Source organism: Balaenoptera ricei, chromosome 11 (genome assembly GCF_028023285.1).
Source record: "Balaenoptera ricei isolate mBalRic1 chromosome 11, mBalRic1.hap2, whole genome shotgun sequence".
NCBI classification, from domain to species: domain Eukaryota; kingdom Metazoa; phylum Chordata; class Mammalia; order Artiodactyla; family Balaenopteridae; genus Balaenoptera; species Balaenoptera ricei.
Genome location: NC_082649.1, coordinates 13,788,066 through 13,810,576, shown reverse-complemented (window position 1 = coordinate 13,810,576; position 22,511 = coordinate 13,788,066). Strand labels below are relative to the sequence as shown.

At 41.3% G+C, this 22,511-nt stretch overlaps 1 protein-coding gene and 1 non-coding gene across 2 annotated transcripts in view; one reads left to right on the top strand and one right to left on the bottom strand.

The window, feature by feature from the left end:
- The window catches only part of STMND1 (stathmin domain containing 1), a 99,738-nt gene that overhangs the window by 24,708 nt on the left and 52,519 nt on the right, over positions 1–22,511 (bottom strand). The gene's annotated exons all lie outside the window — the stretch shown is intronic.
- Positions 15,646–15,752, top strand: LOC132375521 (U6 spliceosomal RNA). The gene has a single exon (XR_009506065.1). It is a non-coding gene; the product is annotated as a U6 spliceosomal RNA (small nuclear RNA).

The following is a 22,511-nucleotide window of genomic DNA, read 5'->3' as shown; positions in this document are numbered from 1 at the left end:
ACCAGGATTGGTGCCTAGTCTCAGACTAGAGCAGCCAGTACTTAGGGATTTGAGCCCAAGAAACAGAAGGAGGAGACACTGGGGAGAGTGAAATAGAGAAAGAAGGAAAGCCAATTCAAGGAGGTATGGTTGAACTTGTTACGTCTGTAATCAGTGGGGATCTAGCCCACTGTGGCCCCTCTGAGAAACTTTCTAGAATGTACTTTGGGACTATCCAAAGAGAGGGAGCACGGTAGTATTTACTCCTTGTCTCGACTTCTCTTGCTCAAGGATTATTCTGAAAGTGTTGACTCCCTTCTCTCCCGGAACTGTATAGAATGTGGGAGTATATGTGGCGGAGTGGTGTCTGCAGACATCCCAGGTGGAGAGCTCCCGGCAAGAGAAAAGCCACTCCACCTGAGGGCGCCTGGCTACCTCGGCAATGGGCAAAACAAAGAGAGGTGCTGAGAGGGTACAAAACAGGCATTAAAGGTGTCCCCCATCCCATACACGAGGAAACCTATTCCTAATCGTAACCGGTCTTCTGACTACACGTCATCACCTGCTCCTGGCACCGGCGGTAGATGTGGACATGACATTTTAACCCCAGCAGGATGGTGAGTGACAGAGCACTGCTCCCTGTGGCTTCCACCCACAATCCTCAGGGCCTGGGGCAGCATTTGCAGAGTCCCACAGAGGGCAGGCCACCCAACCAGCACCTACCACCTTGTTCACTTGGGAAGTGTCCTTGGGCTTCTGTAATACCACAGGCCATTTCTACCTACTTACACCTGCTAGGCCTCAGTGCTAATAAAAGAAATCACATCACAGGGAAATAAGTTCTGAGGTATTGTGGTTACCTGCTAGTGCCAGGAACAGGGCTAACGCTGCAGTGGGCACTGCACAACTCACCCAGATTCAGCCAACTGGGGCTAAAGCCTCACACACGTCATAAAGCTATTTTTATGGGCATCAGGTACGTACTAGCCCAGCCTTTGGCAAATGATGGGCACCAGTTCACGAAACTTTCTCCAGTGGCCTCAGATCATTTCTGGAATAAAACAGAAACTCCATCCTTATGTCTATATAGGTAAGCACAGATATAAACATATACATGCCAAGACCAGTCCTAGTGTGAAGACAGACAACTGTCTATAAAAATCCTCTCGGGTTGTCTCTGAAGATCCAAGTCAAAGGGATGTCTGATGAGGGAACAAAAGGATATGTGGCCTTTTAGGAAGAGAGAAATTTTATTTTTCTGGGAGAACCAAGAGCGGGACCCAGCCTGATCCTGATACTCAGAGAGACGGCAGATTCCGGGAGCAGTCAGCTGTGGGTGTGCACGCCTGCTCAGCGACATGGGATGCGGGGTGGAATTCTGACCTGGCTGGACAGCTCACTTTACACCCAGGCTCCCTGCCCCTCTTTGTTGTCTGTTAGCTGACCATCTCAGCCCCTGCATCTTCACAACTTGTTTGAAAGCACTTAAGAACACATGTTATATGTCAAGCATTAATCTAAGAACCTCACAAACACACACTCACTTAGCTCTCATAAAAACAGTACGAAGTGCATAGTATTATCACCCCCATTTTACAGATGAGGAAGCGGAGGCAGGAGAGGCTACGGAATTCAATGCAACAGTGAGGGAGGGGAGAACTGGGACATAGGGTGCTTTCTGTGCCCTTTTTTTGTCTGCCACTGAAGATGGATTCACCACTTCCCCCCTTTTCCACAGTGTTCATAGTTGTGGTGTTTGATTCTAATCTGACCTATATGATTCTTTGTTTTGCATGTTTGTCTTGTTTCCACAACTAGATTGTGAGACACCCACAAGTAACATGCAGAAGCTTACCAAGTCACTGAAATTGTCAAACAGAGTCTGAAGGGTATGAACTTTCAGAGAGTCCCCAAATTGTCACTGGGGGCTTATTAACTCCACTGATAATCTTAGCAAGCTTAGGTGTCTTATTTCATGTAAAGAACAGACCATCAGCAGAAAATCAGAAGTGGGGAGGTTGGAAGAGGCAAACACACCAATGGCAGGGGGCACAGTGGAGAGTGACCGAGAGTGTGGCAGCAAAAGAGAAGCAGAAACTGCCTTGTTGCTGCGTCAGAAATGTCAACCTTGTCCCTCAAGGAAAACTCAAATGATGTTCTATCTTTTTTTTAAGAGATGAGAGGAGATGCACTCTATCACGAGGCAGTCAAGATGCAGTAATAAATAGACTAGGGAAATTAACTGCCTTTTACAGAAAGAGGGGAAAGCAGTGTTTAATAACAAAGCATACAAGTGCAATTTCTCAGCTCTGTTGAGAAGCCAGGTTAAAGCATTTACTATAAGCCAGGCATTGAGTGTTATTCCCAATCCTCCCTACAGCCATTGGAGGTGGGTATTCTTGTCCCTAATTTTATGATAAGAAAAGAAAATTCAGGGACATTAAGTCACTCGCTCTAGGTCACAACCCTAACAAGTTGCTAACACAGGAGTCTAGCCTTGAACATCTGATCAAGTTCAAACCCTCTCTCATGGCTGTGCTGTATAACAGAACGTGGATGGGTGAAAGGCAGGCAGAGAGATGGAAGGATGAAATGATCCAGGGCAAGGTTGTGAGGCGGCATTTGGCTAGAGAAAATGCCAAGAGTAACCAAGAGCTGTTCTCTTGGAGGGAGAGCTGAGATTCCTTGATGGATAGTAACACTGGACTTTACTTGTCCTGCCTCTGTATTTTTTTGGGGGAAATTGAGAGGGCGCAAGACGCAGGTGTCAAAAATTCAGTAGGAGTAGGTGTGTTGTGAAAGGTTGTTGTGTGATAGGAGCTCTCCCTGCTGCTCCAGTGGAAACCTAATTGAGGCTGTGCTTCGAAATGCAGCCAGGGAGTGTCCTGGTAGCAGAGGGGAAGGGGGAGGTTTGAAGGAGAAGAGCCCAGAGAAGAGAGAAGGGATTTTGCATTCGGCCTTGGCTGAGAAACCAAACAAGTATTTGGATGCAAACACGTATGACAGCTTATGCGCTCAGCTGCTTGGTCTTTCTGGTCCGTTTCAGCTGAGCCACCAAGCAAATCACTAAGAGGCGAGCTCTCTAGGTGCTGGAAAACGGGGACTAGAAGAGCTTCAGCTCCTTAAAAACAAACATACCAACCCCTGACTCCAAGTCTTTTGAAAAGAAAATCTAGACCTTAGAAAATAAGCAGCCATTGATAAACTCGGGGTAAATCTTGTCTAACTGGCAAGGAACACAGTGGCCTCCTGGCTGGGGTGGGGGAAGGCAGCGGCTGAATGTGTTTGGACCATGTTCCTCCTTTTAAAGGCCCCTTGGCCAGCTGGAGGCTTTACAAGGGCTCCTACTCAGGCTAGCCAGCAGGGAGTTAAAGTAATCTAATTTTAATTATGTGACAAAAGCATGAAGAATCATTTAAAGGTCTGTCGAAGGGAAAAATGGCTCCAGTCTGCCAGGACTCCTTAGATGGTAATAAAGAAACCTATGGGCTAAAAGCTGGGTTTTGGTGCTTAAAAAATAAAACTCACATAATAACCGGATTGTACACTATTGAAACAGAGACAGGCAGTGAGGAGACGGCCACAGCTCTATCAGATAAAGACAAAGGCGGCTATGAGGCAGCTGGCCGCATGACAGTCATTCTAAATTGTTATTGGGGTTAAACAGTCATAAAAATAAGGTTAGTATTCGCCATTTCTCTAAAGCCAAGGAAGAGAGCATTTCTCTGGATAATAGCAAAAAAAAAAAAAAAAAAAAGTTCAAAAAGCACTTTCAAGTACATTATCCAATTGGGGCTTCAAAAATATTAGCTCATCAGGTCTTTAAGGAAAGTTCTTAGCTTTAAGTAAAAAGGGTTGATTTTGAGATCTCATCTGTTTTAATTTACCACTGGCTATTATTTATGTAACAATGAAATGTCCTTTCGACTAAATGCTATATTCTGTAGCACTACTTTGAAATTTTGAGAGCCTAGAGCCAAGAGGTCAGTTTTTCTTTGGAGCACCTGGCCTTGACAAAAAGATCCTGGAAAATTGGAGGCAGCCTAGTGCTATAGAAAGTCTTCAACATCAGTTGAATAAATGAGAAGGAAGTGTTGAAATCATTAAGCAGATTAAGACCAGTGGCTTCGTCAAAGGCGTTGCCACATCTTTTTCCAAGTCAGCACAGAATTCTGTCCAGGCTCGACTCCAGGTAAATGCAGTAAGGTTTACTGAAAAGTTGGTCACAAAAGGCATTAGTCAGGAGATCAGTGGGGACCTCGGAGAACTAGGCAAATAGATACAAAATTATCTTGCCTCACAATGTTCGTATCTCATCTGTCTTTGCGGCTCCCATCAAGTGGGAAGGTAGCCTTCCTGAGTTGATTTCTAAAGTAGTGGCCCTAGTCTTTCCTCCCTGTACATAGTTTTCCAGTAAGAAGAAGAGCAGAATCTTTTCCCCATCTTCCTCAGAGACCATGTGAGTCAGGGTAAAGCTAGGTTATGCTTCAATAACGAATAAAGCTCAAGTAATTCTCAGGGGCTTAATGTAACACAACTGTATTCGTGCTCGTAACAGGCTGATGCAGGCTTCCCTTGGTGGCTCTCATCCAAGCAGAGATCTTGCAGTCTGGGCTTCCATCTTAGTGCTGTGCCATCTGCATCATACAACTTCCGGTCACCGTGCAGACGGGAAGGGAGAGGAAGCACTTTAGCTTTGAAATGTCCAGCCTTGGAAGTGACAAACGTCACTGCTACTTGAAGTTCATTGTCCAGATCTAGGCATTAGGCCCCTAACCCAGCTGTAAGGAGTTGGGGGCAATGCAGGGGAGCCCACCAACATTTGGGGGACGTTAACCATCTCTGTCCCTGAGGACTCTTTTCAGCACCGTTTCCCACTGCACCCTTGTCCAGTTACTGTGAACCAAATAACAGGAAGTTCTTTCACAGGAGAGATCGGGTTTATACAAGAAAATGGTGGTCTGTGTTACTACTGACCAGAACAAATTTTTTCCTTGCTTCTCTCATATGACTATCTACGAACTATTTTAAATTTTAGATTCCATCTGCAATAGAGTACAGGCATACCTTGGAGATATAATGGGTTCAGTTCCAGACCACCCCAATAAAGATAATACTGCAATAAAGTGAGTCACACGAATTTTTTGGTTTCCCAGTGCATATAAAAGTAATGTTTGCACTATACCGTAGTCTATAAAGTGTGCAATAGCATTATGTCTAAAAAAAACAATTTACATATCCTAATTTTAAATTACTTTATGGCTAAAAATGCTGGCCATCACCTGAGTCTTCAGCTAGTTGTAGCAGTAACATCAAAGATCACTAATGAAAAAGTCTGAATATTTCAAGAATTACCAAAATGTGACGCAAAGACACGAAGTGAGCAAATGCTGCTGGAAAAAATGGCGCTGACAGACTTGTTTGATGCAGGGTTGCCATAAACCTTCAGTTGGTAAAAAATGCAGTAAAGCAAGTAAAAAACACAATGAGAACATGTTTTGTTTTGCTTTTCTCTCATGATGCTGAAAAATCAACTAGTCATGGTAACAGCTTGTTAATAAAAGTAGATCTAAATGCTGAAAAGGTGGAGTGTTGCCCCAAGCACCTTGCATCTAATGTACAAGGGGAGCAGAAAGTCCCTGGGGCAGCACTGCAGCTCCCAAAACTATGTTCCTATTTACCTGATATTTGCATATCTGGAACCAGCCTCAGAGTGGGGGGGGGGGTGCATCCATGGAGCAAGTGAAAGTACTTTAAAAAGCAGCTCCACCCCCTTATTTGTGTTTCTCAGAGAATGTCAAAAGGATCTCTTTCATGATCCACAGTAACACTTTTTCTCTCCCACCTAACTCTCTCACAGCCCAAAGCTGGTCCAGAACAAAATTCTCTCAACAAACAGCCAATGCAGTTTTCTGGTATTTCTCCATCTTCCAACTTCCGCCATCTAGATTCCCTTCCATCTGGGGGCGGCGGGGGAGGAAGCGAGTTGGAGTTAAGTGGACAATCCAAAATTCTCTTCAGCGGTGGGGAAAGGGCAATGCCGTGAACACTTCTTAGGTGCTCATAGCTCGTGCCCCACCACGTTGGCCCGCACTGCGATCCGTGAAGCATCTTGCAGCCCTGGTACTTACCACCTCTCCCCACAGTCTCCCTTATCGTTCACGTTACCACTCAAAATCAGAGGCCCAAATATGAATCGTGCTCATGAACGCCTTTGAAACAGCAAAAGAAAAACAAAAACTTTTACGTGGGGCTAGAAAAAGAAATTTGAAAGGGAAATTAAAATCAGAATCCCTCTCAGCAGAAAAATATATATTTTCTACTCAACTGTGAAGAAAAACTTTAGTTGGTGCTAGGGTACCTTCATTTTCCATTAGTCCAAAGTTATAGAAATAGAGTTTTCCTTTCACATTCTTCCAGGTTCCACCCTGTATTGTCACGTAGTCTTACAAAGAGTCCCTCCTGCTCTCTTCCTAGTGAGACATCCTCACAGACGGACTTCACAGTGGACCCTGCCAGCTTCCAGTCTCTGTAGCCCTCTTCCTCACATATCTGGTGCCAGTGACTCCTTTGTAGCTCATGTTGCAGACTCTCACATCCTAACTCTCCTGCTCAGGAGTTCTTAACCCTGGGTGCATATTGGAATCATCTGGAAAGCTTTGACAAATCCCAGTGCCCAGGTGCACCTCAAACTGCTTAAATCAGCAGCTCTGGGGGTGAGACCCAGGCACTAGTATTTTGTAGAGTTCCCTAGCTGATTACAGTGTGGAGCCAAGGGTGAGAACGACTGCCTAACCCAATGTCTCGCTCTCTTTTTCAAATTAATTAATTTTATTTTTGGCTGCATTGGGTCTTCATTGTTGGTTGGGCTTTCTCTAGTTGCGGTGAGCGGGTCTACTCTTCACTGAGGTGCGTGGGCTTCTCATTGCGGTGTCTTCTCTTGTTGTGGAGCACGGGCTCTAGGCTTGCAGGCTTCAGTGGTTGCAGCACGTGGGCTCAGTAGTTGTGGTGCACAGGCTTAGTTGCTACACGGCATGTGGGATCTTCCTGGACCAGGGCTCGAACCCATGTCCCCCGCATTGGCAGGCAGATTCTTAACCACTGTGCCACCAGGGAAGTCCCTTGACTTTTAAAATGATGATTTAAAATGGTTTTACACTCTGTCATTATCCTGTCACAAAGCCCAGTATCTTCACTCTACTTGAGACCTGTGTTATCTCCTCCAAGGTCTCAACCCCTTGAGCAGTGTGGTGTATACAGTGGGTACTCCATACATGCTAATGATTTCTTATGATTACAGATGTGTATATACAACACACACATATCCTCCATCCCTCTTGAGATTGTCACAATTTATTAATTACAATCCATGAATTGAGTGACTATTACATGTGTAGGACTGCATTAGATAACCCCTGAAGATAAAGTCATATACACATGCTCCTGCCGCTCAAGGGTTCCAATAAAAAAGATCTATAGTCATTTTAAAATATATTAAGTGGAATGATTGGTACCTTTTAAAATGTACTGTTGCAAATTCAGAAAGAGATTATATCATTCTATAAGAGTCTTTATCAGTCATCCCTTTTTTCTTAAACATTTTCTTCTTTATTTCAGGCTTTCACTTGAGGGAGTCAAAATAATTTCCCCTAAAACAGCCTCTTCCGTCATGCCCCATGCCGGCCCCTTTGTTATTTTTATAATATAGACTCAAAGAAACATAGCCTTGTAGAGCTGGAAGGAAGGTTGGATACATATCCCTTTCCAATTTTCTCTTTGAAATGTGTGTCATGTTACTTTCCACTCCGTTATATATATTGTGCAGCTGTTCAAGTTTTGAACATGGGGAAGGTCACTGGTATAAATAGGACACCTCACCAAGTGGGGGATGTGCTCCCAGGACCTTTGGAAGTGATGGAGCTCAATACCGTCACCATCACTAAGATGGAGATTTACTGTTCCCCTTGCTCCTTAGTCACTGTGGATGGGAGAGGTAAAAGGGATTAGGAAGCTGAGCAGACGCTGGGAGAGGACTGGGAGAAGTGATTTCCTTCGCCAAGTTGTGTCCTCAAACTAGTTTGGTGTTTCCAAGGTTCCGGTCCTTGGAAATGGCTTGGAAAAAAGTCCTCAGTGAGTAAATATGTGTAATGCCCTTGGTGCTATTCAGGCCCATCTCCCAATATGATTAACTGACTTTAGGAGAGAAGAAAAACATAATCCAAGGTGTTAATCACCCAGAATGAGGTCTTTAACCATAGAGTGTCTTAAGAGGCCTGGCATGTTGTCAGGGTGGCTAAATAAAGTTAAGGTCTGTATTAATTTCACCTGTATTTATAACTACCATATATTTTAGAAATACTGATTAATTTTTCTTACTTCAGAATGTATCTTACATTTAATGTATGAATGATAGGAATAACTTTTGGAGCCTGCCAATAGGAAAAATGTAACTCCATGTAACATACAAGTCAAAGAAGAAACATAATAGATATTACATAATATTCTGAACTGATTACAAAACTAGTATATGTTCAGCAGCTTATGGAATGCCGCTAACATGCCTTATAAAGGAAAATATATATTAGATAAGAAGAGTGGCTGAAAATTAATGAACTAAGCAGCAGAAAATACCCACCGTGCCCCCCTAAAGTAGAAGAAAGGAGATAAAGTCCAGAAATAAATTAAATGAACATTAAATGAAGAAATCATATACAGAATCAATCATGGGAAAGGCAGTTCTTTGAAAAAAATATATATATACTGAAAAATGTCCAGTGAGATTGTTTAAGAACAAAAAAAAAGAAGGCACAAATAACCAATAACAAGAATGAAACCAAGTTTCCACTACTGATGTTCTGGTTATTTTACAAATAAGAGGATAATATGAGCAACTTTGTTCTAAAATTAACATCTAACAGCTAAGATGATGACCTCATTTCTAACTTCCATGAGAAACTGGAAATAGTCAGAAGAGAACTTCCACAGACCTCGAACACCCAACACAAGCACCCTCATCTGCACCCACATATTTCCTATTAATATAATGAACTTACTCATGCTCCTAACCTTTCCTTTATGCCCTAGATCCCACCCCTCTCTCCTACTTAAGGATATTGCTTTATCAATTCTCCCCTCTCCTTCCCTATTCAATTTTTTACTCGTTACTGGGTTATTTCCACCAGTGCGCAAACATGCTTATTTCTCCATCCTAGGGAGAAAAACTCCTCTCTTGGCCCCAACTCTCCCTCCATCTACCCATTTTTCTGCTTCTGTTTGTTTTTCTGCTTCTGTTTCTGCTCACCTTTCCTGTCCTCCCATTCTTTCTCTACTCACTCATGTCTTTTCTCCTACCACTTTACCAAAACAGCTCTTGTCAAGGTCAACAAATGACCTTGCTAAATTTAATGGCCAAACTCTGCTCTCAACTTAAGTTACCAGTCAACAGCATTTGACAGAGTAGGAGTGCCCTTATTCTTTCTTCTTGAAGTACCTTTTCCTTTGGCTTCCATGACAGCACAGTCACCTGGTTCTTCACCTCTCTCACTCTCTATTCATCCCCTCTCTCTTTTGTGGATTCCTCCTCTTCTCCTCAAAGTCTTAATGTTAGGGTTCATCAGGGTGACCCCCTGAATCCCCTCTTCTTATTTTTATGTACATACACTTCCTTGGTAATCTCATCCAGACTATTAACTTCAAATATCATCCATATGCTGAGAACTCCCAAATTTATATTGCCAGCCTGGACTTCTCTCCCAATTTCAAGATCCAACTACCTAGTTGACAAAACCACTTGGCTGTCTAATAGAAACCTCAAACTCAACATGCACCAAAATGACCGTGAGATTTTATCTGCCAAACACTCATAACCATTCTTCCAGCCACACGTGTGAAAAAAATTTGGAGCTAGTTTTAATTCCTCTTTTTTCCCCCTCACTCTCCACATCTAATCTGTCAGGAAATCCTGTGGTCTCAGCCTTCAGAGCATATCCAGAATCTAACCACTGTTCACCATCTCCATTGTTATCACCCTTCCTTGAACCACCACCACCTCACGCCTGGATTATTTTAATAGTCTTCCCTGTTTCCAAGCTTGCTGTCTTATAGTCTATTCCCAACACAGCTGCCAGAGTGGTCCCTTTAAGCTGCAAGTCAGATCATGTCATGCCTCTGCTCAAAACCCTCAGTGCCTCTCCATTTCACCCAGAGAATCCCAAATCCATCAATAGTCTACAGAACCCTACATGATCTAGCCCTTTAACTTTCCGACCACCTCACCTACTGGTCTTCCCATTGTGACTCCAGTTCAGCCACACTGACCTCTTTGCACTTACTCTTGCTCTTCCCTACTCCTAGAACACTATTCATCACATATCCACATGGCTAGTGCCCCTTATCTATTTTAACTCTTTTCTTAGCTGTTATCTTTTCAACAAGCCATATTCTTATCATCTTATTCCACTGCACCCTCCCATCCTATCCCTGAATCTCTGCATCCTCCAGCCCCTGCTCATTTTTCTTTATTCCATAGAACTTTTCATCTTCTAACACACTGAATAGTACTTATCAATTATGTTTATTCTTTTCTGTCTCTCCCTGCTAAAATTTATGTTCCATGAAGGTAAACATCCTGGTTTGTTTTGTGGATGCGGAACTGTGCCTGGCACATTGTATGTGCTCAGTAAATATTTGCTAAGAGAATGAATGAATGAAATATATAAATTTCCACAAAAATCAAATTCATCAATATTCTAAAAGGGCAATATATTATGACCAAGTTATGTTTGTCCTAGGAATACAAGGTGATTTAACATTAGAAAAGTCAACTGCAGTAATCCACCACATGAAATTCTTACAGAAGATTCATCCTATTATTTCCTTTATAGATTAAAAAAACCACGTTTGATAAAATTCTGCATCCGTTCATAATAATAATTTAAAAGATACTTTTAGAAAACTAAGAATAGAAGGAGAATTTCTTATGTTCATCTGAGTATCTAAAAAAATCTTAAAAAAAAAAAAAGGAAGCTTTCTCTTTGGTTAGGATCAGACAAAGATATCCACTATCACAACTTATATTTACCAGAGATTCAAGTCGGAATGATAAGACAAAAATAAATAAAGATAGTAAGATTGAAAAATAAGAAACAAAGTTGTCATTATTTGTAAATGATATGAAAATTTATGTACAAAATACACAAGACTACACAGATAAATTATTAGAGTTAATAAATGAGTTTATCAAGGTTGCTGGATACAAAACCAATATGCAACATTTACTTGTATTTTTAGTGCTAGCTACAAACAACCAGAAAGTGAGGTAAGAAAAAGAATGCTTTTAACATGAACAACTAAGCATACCTAGGAATAAATCTAACAACAGATGTGCAAAAGACCTGTATGGAGAAAATAATAAAACTTCATTGAACATTAAGGAAGACCTAAGTAAATGGAGAGCTAAACCATGTTCATGGATTAGGAGATTTAGTGTTACTTAAACATGCCAATTGTCCCTAAATTGAACTATAGTCCTTTTAATCATAACAAAAATTAAAGCAGTTTATTTATTGAAATTGACTCATGGCTTCCAAAGTGTATGGAAATGTAAATGATTTTTTAAAAAGGCCAAAACACTCTTGAAGAAAATATAAGTGGTGAATTTGTCCGCCCATATGGTATAAAGCTACAGTAACTGGTGTGGTATTGATGCAGAAATGGTAAACAGAGTGATGGAATAGAATAAAGACCCCAGCAACAGAGATATACTCGTATAGAAAGTTGATATGTGACCACCATGTCCTTGTATATCAGTGGGGGAAGGTGGACTTTTCAAATGGTGCTGTGGTGACAAGTATTATTCCGCAACATCCAACAGGGAAACCGAACGAACTTTTTGGCCAACCCAATAGGTATCCATATGGAAAAAGGCAAAAGTGGATCCTTGCCTCATATTGTACATAAAAATCAATTCCAGGTGGAGAAGAGACCTAAGTATGAAAGGCAAAATTATAAAGCATGAAGAAGATAGGAATATATCAATGACTCAAGAGTAATGAAAGATTTCTTGATCATGAAGGAAAAAGTTGATATATTTAATTTTAATAAAATTAAGAATTCTGTTAATCAGAAGACATCACAGAGTGAAAATGGGGGGAAAAAAGCCCGAATAGAAAAAAATAGTTGGCAACATGTGTTACCAAAAAGTCTAGTATCTTGCATATATTAAAAATTCCTACAAATCAATAAGGAAAGAACTGAGAACTCATAGGAAAAAATGAGAAAAACTCCCACATAAACAGGCACTTCACAAGAAAAGGAAATAAAATAGCCAATAGACAAATGAGAAGCTGCCCAGTCTAACTGGTGGTCAGGTAAATGTACTTTAAAGTCACATATAGAATCTACATTTTAAACACTTCCTGGGAAATTTTTAATTCTTTTTAAAGTTTCAGAACTATCTTGTAGCCCATGAATTATTAAAATCAATGTTGCGTAAATGTTTTTCTCCTTCTTTGGGTGATTTACTTTTTAAAGTTTTTTTAAAGTTTCAGAACTATCTTGTAGCCCATGAATTATTAAAATCAATGTTGCATATATGTTTTTCTCCTTCTTTGGGTGATTTACTTATCAGAAATGAAATGACTACATCAAAGGAATAAAGAAGAACTAAATAAATGGAAAGATATTCCACGCTCATGAATAGGAAGACTCAATATTATCAAGATATCAGTTCTTGCCAACTTGATCTATTGATTCAATGCAATCCTAGTTAAAATTCCAGTAAGTTATTTTGTGGATATTGACAAACTGATTCTAAAGTTTCTATGGAGAGGCAACAGACTCAGAATAGAAAGCACAAAATTGAAGGGCAAGAATAAAGTCTGAGGACTGACACTACCTGACTTTGAGACTTACTATTAAGCTACAGTAATCAAGACAGTGTGGCATTGGAGAAAGAATCGACCAACAGATCAATGGGACAGAATAGAGAGCCCAGAAATACATACCCATACATACAGTCAACTGATCTCTGACAAAGGAGCAAAAGGTAATACAATGGAGCAGAGATAATCTTTTTAACAAATGGTGCTGGAACTACCGGACATCCACATGCAAAAAAAAAAAAAAAAATAGAATCTAGACACAGGACTTATATCCTTCAGAAAAATTAACTCAAAATGGATCACAGACCTAAATGCAAACACAGAACTATAAAACTCCTAGAGGATAACACAGGAGAAAATCTCGATGACCTTGGGTTTGGCAATGACTTTTAAGATACAACATCAAAGGCATGATCCACGAAAGAAAGAATTGATGAGCTGGACTTCATTAAGCTTAAAAATTTCTTCTATGCAAAAGACACTGTCAAGAAAATGAAAAGACAAACCACAGACTGGGAGAAATTATTTGTAAAAGACATATTTGATAAAGAACTGTTATCCAAAATATACAAAGAACACTTAAAACTCAACAATTTAAAAAAACCTGATTTAAAAATAAGCCAAAGACCTTAACAAACATCTCACCAAAGAAGATATACAGATGGCAAATAAGCATATGAAAAGATGCTCCACATCATGTGTCACTTGAGAAATGCAAATTAAAACAAAGACCTACCACTAGCACCTATTAGAATGGCCCAAATCCAGAACACTGACAACACCAAGTGCTGACAAGTTTGTAGAGCAACAGTAGCTCTCATTTATTGCTGCTGGAAGTGCAAAATGGTACAGCCACTTGGGAAGACAGTTTGACAGTTTCTTTCAAAACTAAACATCCTCTTACCATACAGTCCAGAAATCACACTCCTTGCTATTTACCCTAAAGACGTTAAATTTATGTTCACATAAAAACCTATACACAGATGTTTATAGCAGCTTTTTTCACAATTGCCAAAAGTTGGAAGCAAACAAGGTGTACTTCAGTAGGTGAATGAATAAATAAATTGTGGTACATCAAAACAATGGAATTTAATTCAGCACTTAGAAGAAATGAGCTATTAAGCCATGAAAAGACACAGAGGAATATTAAATGCATATTGCTAAATGAAAAAGCCAATGTGAAAAGGCTACGTACTGTATGGTTCCAACTACATGACATTCTGAAAAACACAAAACTAAGGAGACAGTAAAAACATCAGTGGTTGCCAGGGGTTAGTGGGGAGGAAGGGATGCCTAGGTAGGGCACAGAGGATTTTTAGGGCGGAAATACTACACTGTCTGAAACTAGAAGGGTGGATACATATCATTACGGATTTGTCCAAACACAGAACGCACAGCACCAAGTGTGAACTCTAATGTAAACTGTGGACTTTGGGTGATAATGATGTGCCAAAGTACGTTCATCTATGGTAACAAATGTACCGCTCTGGTGGGGGATGTTGATATGGGGGAGGCAGTGCAAGAACAGGAGCAGGAGATACATGTGAAATCTCTGTATCTTCTGCTCAATGTTGCTGTGAACCTATATCCCCATACACTGGGTAAAGATAACTATACCACAGAGACCTGACATTGGAATGTTAGCAGGGAGTACTGGAGTAGTGGAGCACGGAGTAAGGTAACAGGGGAACTTGGAGTTAGGGGGACTGAATGATGGACCCAGGAGGATAAAATTAAGCTGGATGTGAGAGCACTTGGTGCTCTTGGGAAGAGTAATGGTCCTTCTCCTTGCTGGTCCTTTACCTCTCCTCTGCCTTGTTTCTCCTCAGACCTCTTGGATCTACATTCTGAAAGATGACCAAACAAAAGAGAACTACTGTATTCCAGGACTTCCCTGGCGGTCCAGTGGTTAAGACTCCGTGCTTCCTGTGCAGGGGGCACAGGTTTGATCCCTGGTCAGGGAACTAAGATCCCACATGCCATGCAGCAAAAAAAAGGAAAAAAAAAAAGAGCTATTCCAAGAGATCTTAAACACAATAATTTAACTGTACACCCCCAGTGGGTTATACCTTTAGGATAAACATGGGGAAAAATCCTAACACAAGTTACAGTATTCATATTGTCAGTGAGTGGTGGCATCATTTCTCTAAGACCATTGTGAGTATATTGTGGGATAAAACAAATGAAAAATGGTGTGATATTCTAATTGTATCATTTCCAGTGTCACTGACAACCAATTTTATTGGTGCAGGAAAAAGGACATATCTAAGATAGAAAAGGTTAAATAAACCCTTTACTCCTGAATTTGAATTGGAAGTATCAATATGTTCTCATGATGTATTTTGTCTTTTAAAAATTAAAAATAAAATCTTTTTCTAAAAAAAATTCCTAGTTCTGTCTACAGAAATAGCCAAACAAATAATGATCAACTTCATAGCAATGTATATCCTGAGTGGCCAGATTGTGATCTTACAATACCATTTCCCACTATAAGGAAAGATTTCTCTGGAGAGATGACTTCTTCTAGGTCTGGGTCAGGAAACATACAAGAAAAACCTAGAATATGTTTTCGGATCAGAAATCAAGGAAGAAAGGATGACGGCAAAGACATCTTACTAAGGCATGTCAAAAGGACTTGGGGCTGACCTAAGAGGCTCTCCCTAGCTAAAGATTGAGCAATTTTAACATTAAGGACAATAATTGCAATGGATCGAAACACATAAAATATGTTGAAATCCACAAGTTCATAATGGTACAAAAAAACAAACCAAAAAAATCAACTCAGGTGCTCGCTTCGGCAGCACATATACTAAAATTGGAACGATACAGAGAAGATTAGCATGGCCCCTGCACAAGGATGACACGCAAATTCGTGAAGCGTTCCATGTTAAAAAAAAAAAAAAAATCAACTCAGATTAATTACCAATTGGTCCCCTTTGGAGAATGCTGGTGAACCAACAGATTAATTTGAAGCCAATAAACAAAGGGAAAGAATCAGGACTTATCCTGATGTTGCTATCTAAACTGTACTGGATAACTAAACAGTAGATGAGGGAAAGTTTCTCTTTATAGAATTATTCCAGCTAATAAATAAATAAGGATCGACAGAATATTATCATTTTCATCCCTTAATGAATTAATGGATCTATGTATTAATCATCATTGCCTGCCAACATCACAGAAAGAGAAACAAATATTATTTTCATTCACATGGAAGATCACACCACCCTTATAAAGCAGTCTTAAAAAAATTCGTCCTGAATCTTGTCAAGCCTATAGATCCAACTAACCATTTACAGGAAATCACAAAAGAGAGAGGAACATTTTAAAATACCATGAAGATAAAACAAGCAAATTCAAACAGGGAAACCCTATAGGATAAATCGTCTGGCTTTCCCCACAATGACAATAACAAACAACAACAACAAATTCAAGGAAATAAAATAATGAATGTGGATCCAATAGATTATAAGAGACTTAAATGACATAGAATTAACTGCCATTGATGGCCCTGTTTTGGACCTTGACTCAAATAAATTATTTGTAAAAATAAAAATGCACACATTTATGAAACAATTGGAAATGTGAATATTGGGTACTAGATAGTTGATAGTATTGAGGAATTACTGGTAATTTAGCGGGATGTGATCATTATGGTTATTTCTGAAAACTCCTTATCTTTTGGAGATACGTGCAAAACATTTTATGGATGGAATTTAAAAAAGAAAGAAATCACCCCAGAAATAATAGAGAACTCACCACAGATGTGAAAGAAATAGAATTCGTTTCAGGAAAGTTTCATTCCCTCCTCACCACACCCCTGAGAAGCCAGAGTTTACTCTATTGATTCATGGATGAACAAGCAGAGCCTCCTTGGGAGGTGGACCTTCAGCTACAGACAGAGAGGAAGGCGGATGAAGAAATGGTTCCATGTTGTCTTAATCTTGGCTCGGACACCATGCCCCCTGTATCAGTCAGCTCAGGTTGCCATAACAAAATACCATAGCCTGATGGCTTAAACAACAAAAATTAATTTTGTCACAGTTCCATAGGCTGGGAAGTCTAAGATCAAGGTGCTGGCTGGTTCAACTTGTGGAAAGCCACCTTCTTGATGTGTCCTCATGTGGTACAGGAGGTGGGGAGAGAAACGGAGAGAGAGAGAGAGAGAGAGAGAGAGAGAAATATAGAGAGAGGAGAGAGGTCTCTTCCTCTTCCTACAAGGCCTCAGGTCTACTGTATTAAGGCCCAACCCTTATGAACGCATTTAACATTCATTACTTCCTAAAAGCCCCATCTCAAAATACCCTCACATTCGGGGGTTAGGGCTTCAACATATGAATTTTGGGAGACACAATTCAGTCCATACCACCCCCATGCAGGACTCCTCTGCTCAGTGCTGGGTCCAAGCCAGGTCTCTGTGTCGGTAGCCAAGTACCTGGAAGGATCCAGCTACATGAATATTTGCTGGGCTTCATCACAGCCCATATGGCTTTGCACTGTCCGCCAGGGCTGAATGAATTAGATCAAATCAAAGAAGAGAGCCCAACAGGATACTGCTTTTTGCTAGTTCTTTCCCTCATATGAACAAATACTAGATATAATTAATCATGTGACAGAAATGGGGAAGGTTGGTTTTTTGTTTTGTTTTGTGTTCATTTAGTTTCATTTTGTGAGGGATTTCTGCAAGGACCATGCCTAAACATTTAACTCACTTGCTTTTTAACGTAAGGATAATGAACATGAAACAAATCTAAGGAAACAACAGATTCTACCAGGAAGACTTCAATATTAAGAGCAGTTGAAAGGCAGGGAGAAGCAAGAAAGACAAAAGAAATAAAGAGAAAAAGAACAATAACAAAAGAGAAGGCCCCCCCCCCCCCCCCCCCCCCCGCAAAGAAGAGAGAAGGCCCAGGGCAAGTCTGGAAGGAGAGGGAAGAAGCTCAAGGAGGAGCAGGGGGAGAAGGGGAAGGAGGGGGGAGGAAGGGGAGGGGGAGGGGGAGGAGAGCTCCCTGGAGAAAGGGCAGACACCAGCCGTATTCCAGAGGACAACCAACAATTCAGAAAGAGAGGGAATGGCTCAGGAGCCCCTGAGGTTGGTATTTCTTTTTTTTTTTTTTTTAACATATTTATTGGAGTATAATTGCTTTACAATGGTGTGTTAGTTTCTGCTGTATAACAAAGTGAATCAGCTATACATAAACATATATCCCCATATCTCCTCCCTCTTGCATCTCCCTCCCACCCTCCCTATCCCACCCCTCCAGACGGTCACAAAGCCCCGAACTGATCTCCCTGTGCTATGTGGCTGCTTCCCACTAGCTATCTATTTTACATTTGGTGGTGTATATTGTCAATGACATTCTCTCACTTCATCTCAGCTTACCCTTCCCCCTCCCCATGTCCTCAAATCTATTCTCTACATCTGCGTCTTTATTCCTGTCCTGCCCCTAGGTTCTTCAGAACCATTTTTTTTTTTAGATTCCATATATATGTCTTAGCATATGGTATTTGTTTTTTTCTTTCTGACTTACTTCACTCTGTATGACAGTCTCTAGGTCCATCCACCTCACTACAAATAACTCAATTTCATTTATTTTTAAGGCTGAGTAATATTCCATTGTATATATGTGTCACATCTTCTTTATCCATTCATCTGTCAGTGGACACTTAGGTTGCTTCCATGTCCTGGCTATTGTAAATAGAGCTTCAGTGAACACTGTGGTACATAACTCTTTTTGAATTATGGTTTTCTCAGGGTATATGCCCAGTAGTGGGATTGCTGGGTAGTATGGTAGTTCTATTTTTAGTTTTTTAAGAAACCTCCATACTGTTCTCCATGGTATTTCTTAAAATAAATAGCTCTCATTTCTTCCTGAGGTTGATTTGGGCTGAAAGCATAAAAGATTAAATCATAATCTTTTCTAACTGTAAGGTTAGTTAAATATTGTTCATGCACAGTTCTTTAGCCTTAATTCATGGGATAGTCTGTTCTAAAATCTCAAAGCCCCAAGTGAATGGAATTTGTTTTGGCATTTCAGAATGATGTCAACACGACTGTAGAAAGGAATCAAACCGAGGACCAAAACGTCTTTATCCCTCAATGTGCGCTTTTTAATTAGTAGGGGAGACATGATTGGTGGCCTCCCCAATAGCCATTCTCCATTCTTCGTTGCTAACGGAAGAGTGATTTTGTTTGAATGGCAATGTCCCCCACCCCATGGAACAATCCCATGTGCCCTTGGTAGTGGCAGGACTAGGGGTGAGCAGAGAGGGATAAGGGAATATCCGCTTGTGGGTTTATGGGAAAGATTTTCTACCTAATAAAGGAGAGAGTTCCTTCCTGCTCTGGGTGCTAGCGTGTGAAAATGAGCTGCTGCAGCGAGATTGTGACCAGGTGTAGCAGGCCACGAGCTGCTGCCTTAAAATCCTGGTGTTCTTGAACCAGTGAGCAAACTCTGAAGCTCCCTCCCTCAAGGCTTCTTGTAACGGGGGACAATTCAGTGTCTTCTTACTCAAATTCTAGCTATTTTGTCACTTGCAACTAAGCACCCTTAACTGAGAACATTAAGTACAAATAAAGCTAAAGGATGTGAGTAGGATTTGGCTCAGTTATGAGGTACAAACCCCCAAATAGCAGTGGTTCAAAGGAGAGAGAAATGTATTTCTCTTTCATATAAGAATCTGGAAGCCATCCGTCCATGGTGCTGTATAGTGCCCTACAGCCTCGGGAACTCAGGGTCCTTCCAGCTTAATGATCAGCAATCCATGACCTCATTTTCCAAGGTCACCTTCTGGTCTATGTTGGCTGTTCCAGTTCAGCCACCAAGTGCATTTTTCAACCAACGGGAAGGAGTAAAGGGGGAAAAAGGGGCACAGACATATAGCTTATGTCCAAGTCCTCAAGAAATAAAGGTATAATAATAACCCCAAATAACCATCCATGTAACGGCCTCTGCTTAATGCCTGGGAGGAGAGCCTCCCTTTCAGAAGCAGCCACGGAGCGGGGACTTGGAGGGTGTTGACCAGAGGACACGCCTGGCTGGTGGGGCTGGTAGTACAATCCCCTCACTTCTCACTCCACCTGGATGGAGGTTCCAGGAGGGAGAGCGGAGCAGGAGGCCCTGGGGAGGAAGGGACTGCAGAGCCAGAGAAATATTTTGCATTATTGTCAGCAGCAGGCCTCGTTTTCCCTCTGCGTCAGTGTGAACTGGGAAACGTAGGCTCCACAACCGCGCATGCAAGTTACGCACCGGAGAGGCCGAGCCGGACCGGCAGGGCCGTGGGTAGATGATGTGGGAGACGTCAGCCAACTCTCCAGTCCCCAGAGCTCACCCCACTTCCAAAATTAACCGCTGCCCTTAGGTGGGCATGAGTGCAGCTGAGGTGGTTTTCCCAGCTGATAGGAGACAGCTAAGGGAGGAGAAGCCTGGGGCCAAGCTCTCGGGAAAGCTACAGTTCAACTCCCAGAAGAACAAATGAGGCAGAGCAGATAAAGACAGATCTGGGTTTGAAGCTGGCTGTTTGAATTCCCAGTTCTTGTTCAAGATACCACCTGAGTTCTGAACCAAGAGAATCCCAGGGGTGAACATGTCTTCTTCTTTAAAAGAGAAGTGTTTCTAATTCTTAAATATTATTCCCCCCAAATAGTAAATTCTACCAATTAAAGATTTGTAAGAGTCCTCTCTAAAAATGGAAATGTTTTGAGCAAATGATGGTATTATCTATTCTGATGAGAACTGATTCAACCAAATAGATTTCTTTGAATCTTTAACTGACATGAGCCACATTTCAGAAGCGGGGGCTTTTCTCCAAAGAAGACATACAGGCACATGAAAAGATGCTCAACGTCGCTAATTATTAATGAAATGCAAATCAAAATTACAATGAGGTATCACCTCAAACCAGTCAGGATGGCCATCCTCAAAAAGTCTGTAATAATAAATGCTGGAGAGGGTGTGGAGAAAAGGGAACCCTTCTACACTGTTGGTGGGAATGTAAATTGGTGCAGCCACTATGGAGAACAGTATGGAGGTTCCTTAAAAAACTAAAAATAGAGTTACCATATGTTCCAGGAATCCCACTCCTGGGCACATATCCAGAAAAGATGAAAACTCTAATTCAAAAAGATACATGCACCCCAATGTTCATAGCAGCACTATTTACAATAGCCAAGACGTGGAAGCAACCTAAGTGTCCGTACACGATGCATGGAAGAAGATGTGGTACATATACACAGTGGAATACTACTCAGCTGTAAAAAAGAATGAAATAATGCTATCTGCAGCAACATGGATGGACCTAGAGATTAAGTCAGACAAAGACAAATATCAAAGGATATCGCTTCTATGTGGAATCTAAAAAAAATGATACAAATGAACTGATTTACGAAACAGAAACAGACTCACAGACATAGAAAACAAATTTATGTTTACCAAAGGGGGAAGGGGAGTGGGTAGGGATAAATTAGGAGTTCGGGATTAACAGATACATGAGAAAAAAAAAGACGTGGGGCCTTTGATAGGGGGATGGGAAAGTGGAAGGTAGAGACGAGACGTAGTAGGGGGTGGGAAGATGGTGTGTAGAAGGGAGGTCTGTGTGGCATGGGGAGGGATGCCAAAGGGCTTTGAGACTGTATGAGTGTCCTGTGGCTGCTGTGACAAAATACCACAAATTTGGTGTCTTAAAACAATAGACATTTATTCTTTGACAGCTCTGGAGGCTAGAAGTCCAAAATCAAGGTATCAGCAGGGCCATGCTCCCTCTGAAGGCCCTAGGCAAGACTCCTTCCTTACCTCTTCCTGGTTTCTGATAGCTCTTAGCATTCCTTGGCTTGTGGCAGCATCACTTAACCTCTGCCTCTCTGCCTGCCTCTTTACACAGCCTCTTCTCTATCAGTATCTCTCTGTGTCCTCTCTTCTTATAAGGACAGCAGTCATTGGATTTAGGGCCCACCCTAAATCCTGGATTATTTCATCTCAAGCTTTTCAACTAATTACATCTGCAAAGATCCTATTTCCAAATGAGGTCACATTCTGAGGTTCTGGCTGGACGTGAATTTGGGGTGGGACACTCTTCCACCACTATATAGGCATTGCCAGAGTGGGAGAGAGGGAAGGGGGCCTCACAGGTGGTGCTGGGTAGGACATGTACAAGCTGCAAATTTAAATGTGTACTCTAGAACTGGTCCTTTTTCCTCTTCTCTTTGCCAAGTGAGACGTGGCTTCTCCTTTTGGAAAATCAGGCCCAAGGGAGCAGGAGATGGTACCTGCAGATGCCCACCTAGAGGGTCGAGCTCTCTTCCATTCCTTAGACCTGCTGGGTATCTGGAGAACCTTCTCTCCTGCCCTTCTCCTCTGCCTGCATACTCCTCCCTACAGAGGACCTGATTCTAAGGCACCTGGGAAGGCTTCACAGGGATAGGGCTATAGTGTTCCGAACATGATAGGCTGGTGTTTGAGGTTTCTGCCCAGGAAAGAAATGACTAGTGGCATTCACTCATATAAATGGCATTCTCCAATTGCCTAAGTGTAATTGTTAATTATTGACAAGTCTTGAATGTGATTGGATCCCCTCAACCTCTCTATAGAGCACCATTTTGAAAATTTCGTCTCTACATTCAAAGGCTTGTGTTTCACGGATTCCTCAGCTCAG